The 3500-nt window shown below is 38.0% G+C and overlaps 1 long non-coding RNA gene across 1 annotated transcript; it reads right to left on the bottom strand.

Annotated features, from left to right (window-relative positions):
* Window positions 1-1407: 1407 nt before the first annotated feature.
* On the bottom strand, window positions 1408-3494 carry LOC103132784 (uncharacterized). The gene is made up of 5 exons (XR_475625.2): window positions 2486-3494; window positions 2080-2379; window positions 1828-2003; window positions 1578-1750; window positions 1408-1501 (listed from the first exon to the last, which is right to left on the bottom strand). It is a non-coding gene; the product is annotated as an uncharacterized LOC103132784 (long non-coding RNA).
* Window positions 3495-3500: the final 6 nt, after the last annotated feature.

Raw genomic sequence — 3500 nt, 5'->3', positions numbered from 1 at the left:
TAGAACATCCATTACAAAAGAATAAACTACAATGCCCATTTACACAGCAAAAAAAAATCTTACCGAAGATTTTCCAGTGCAAAAATCTTTCTACACTTCAAATAAGACACAAGTTAGATAGATATAAGTATCTTTTCATCAAGATATGAGCTTGTTTTAAGTCACTTTTTCCTTAATATTGATGAAAAATGACTTATTACATTAGCAGATTATTTCACTTATAGCAAGGGAAAGATGTCTAGTTAGAAGTGAAATTAATATGCCAATGTAAGGACTACTTTTTCATCAATACTAAATTATTGACTTAAAACAAGTGAAAAGTTACATGTACCGTATTTTCTGCACTATAAGGCGCAACTAAAAAAACCTTCAATTTTCTCAAAAGCCGACAGTTCGCCTTATAATCCGATGCGCCTTGTAGTGCGGAAAATACGATAAGTTAGTTTTATCTTAAGTGTACTAAGATATTTAAACTAGAAAATAGTCCAAAACTACTTGATAAGACCTTTTGTTTTTGCAGTGTGGCTCAAACACCTTTAAATTTGTGAAAAGTGGTTAAAAGACATTTATTTGCAAAAAAAAAAAAATGCAAATATTGTATTTCCGTTTCAATATTTTCCAAGTTTGGCCATTACATTACCTTTACTATAACTTGCTTTAAAACACTTAACTTTTCAAAACATTCCAACTCTTTCTTAAAAGAACTGCTTAGGACACTTATTGGCTGATTATGGAACACCAAAGGTGCCTGCAGCAGCCCCTCTTTCACGTACTTTGTGAAAGACTCATAGTCTGAGTGTACAGGAAGGCGGAGCATTATAAGGCAAATATTTACTTCTGGGGAGACTTTGTTAGCCTCATGGAGAAATTCAATTTGTGGACGATGGGGAAAGGCCAGTGGAGGCACCGTGGATGCTCCGCAAGCGAACTGCAGTATCATTTCAAGGGTAACGGGGCTGCATTCTCCTTCTGAAAGACAAAATGTTGAAATGATGACCTTTGACATAAGGCATCCAGTGTGAACTTTTAAAGACATGGACGAAAATGTGTTCAATGTCTGTCCATGTTCCTCCTCAATCTTGTTAGATCAGTGATGACAATGCAGTTCTTGTTAGTAAATATAAATCAATAAACATTTTGAAGATGAACCATGACTAAGCATGATCATTGTAAATAGTATGTAAAAGTGCATTTATACAACAAATTACCCAATTTATATTCACTGATAAAAGACAATTTCTATGGCAGCTTAAGAAAAAGACTTTCCAGGAAAGACACATTTCTAGCAATTTAACTGTTTTTGGTCCTGTCACTAGTCATTTAAAAAGCCTGCTTCTATACTCAAACTATGATTGCTTCTTTCTGGACAGTGGTGATAAATTGGTCACAGAATCTCATTGACACCGGTTGTGCTTACAGTATCACAAACAATTCATGAAAGACTGCAGGGTTTTTCTGAATCTCATCTAGCACATTGAGAGTCTTCAAACCTTCCACAAACCTTTAAGAAATGAGAATAAGGTCATACTTTAGAATACAACAAGATTTCTAATAGAAAAAATTAGGATCTTGCTCACTGTTGCAATGCAGTGCACACTCGGCCATTTCCAAAGAAGTCTGCAGCAGATTGCACAAGGGAGTCCCTCTCTTCCAGAGTAGTTACACGCCTTAATGCTCCAACAATGCTCAGGGTATCTGCTGCCTGCATAATGGCTTCGTTTGCCTCCACGACTGTGTTTGCATCCTGAATCTAAAAAGAAAAAAAATTATGTGAAACTGAATTTAAGCTTATGATCAATATTCAAAATGCTTAAAATTGTGACTAACTTTGATCAGCTGCTCTCTGAATCAACGGTTAACAACGTCCTCAACCAGGGTAGGTTGAGACAATGTGCCACAAATGTGGTCATACAGCCTTTGAGAGAAGAAATGTGGTCCAATGCCTCCAAGCACCAAACAGACTGATATTTTTCCAATACAGTTGTACATTTTTGACTCCAACACTAAAGAAAAAAAAATGTTACTTGACAGTTTTCCATCCTTAAGAATTGGGAAAAATAAATAAATAATAATACTGACCACTAGTGTCCAAAGCTAGATGGCGGTCATTCTCGTGCCCCTCAAAGACATTAGATTGATGAATTGCCCTCATTAACAGTCTGAGATATTCTCGTGTGGGACCACCTTCATCAACTGCCCCTTCAGCGCTGCCCTCCTCATCCACAAAAATAACATCCAGTTTTGCTGCTGGATCAAAACGGCGTCTTCTGAAGGCTTGCAGGCTACATCCTAAAATCCTCTCTGCACACATTTATTTGGTTGCTTGTAGGACAGAAGGTCATATCAACCTTGCTGTATAATATGGTCTGAAGATCTGTCCTCCAGAAAGAAAATCTATTTTATTGTGCATTGTTGGAGTAAACAATGGTTTGAAACTGTCAAAGCTAATGACATCACACAGCCAGAATATGCAGTTTTGACTCACTCATCCAAAGGCAACTCTGGTGGACGTTGTGGAGACTCAGGTGGCTCTTCTTGGTCTTCCAGTATAATTATAGGCTGCTCAGTAAATGGAGAAGCTGCCTGGTCCTCAATGGTCATCACATGTGGAGTTAGGATATAGTGGGGGGAAAGGGGCTGCCCTGAGGCTGCAACCAAAGAAACTTCACAAGACGGCAAAACTGGCTGTACTTGAGTGGAGGGCTGGGACACAGGCACCCGGGAGGAGAACCAAGTTGATGTTTGTGAGGAATCGGGCATTGTCGACAGCACTTGAGGAGATGTTGGGGTCAGTGGTGCCTGGGCTGACAAAGATGTCAGTGCTTGGTCAGAAAGCAGTGACTGTAGGCTTAGGACAGAAGACAGTGACCGCTCCAGCACCCCATTGGCCTGAACTGGACACCTTTCCTAAGTAAAATAAAACAAAAATCTAATCATGTCAATGTCAATTTTATTTATGAAGCACTTTAAAAACAGATATTAATTGCACCAAAGGTCTATACAGTTTTCATGAAGCACAGACAAAAACACATAAGAATAAAACACAAATTAAAACAGACAAGTGAATTACAATGTCAGGCCTTACAAAAAGTCAAAGTATAAAAATGAGTTTTAATGAGCGATATGAAGTGTTCCAGAATACGGACAGATCTAAAGCTCCAAAGATTAGGAGCAGTGACAGCAAATGCTGCTCCTATTCGCTGTCACTTAGTCTGGTCCCAGGAATATGTAAGAGTAATTTATTATTTGACTGAAGTGTTCTAGAGGTGGAATGGTTGTGAAGAAGGTCTTGAAAAAAAGCTGGGGCTACGCCATGTAAAGTTTTAAAAACTAATGAAAGACTTAAAATAAATCTGATAACAAACTGGTAGTCAATGCAGAGAAGTTGATACTGGTGTTACATGCTCTCGTTTCTGGGATTAAAGTCAAAAGTCTAGTTGTGGCATTCTGAAACATTTTGGGAAAAAAAAATACTGAGACAACATTGTATGAAATTTGGA

Source organism: Poecilia formosa, unplaced genomic scaffold (assembly GCF_000485575.1).
Source record: "Poecilia formosa unplaced genomic scaffold, Poecilia_formosa-5.1.2 Scaffold1316, whole genome shotgun sequence".
Lineage (NCBI taxonomy): Eukaryota > Metazoa > Chordata > Actinopteri > Cyprinodontiformes > Poeciliidae > Poecilia > Poecilia formosa.
This window is presented reverse-complemented; position numbering and strand designations above follow the sequence as displayed.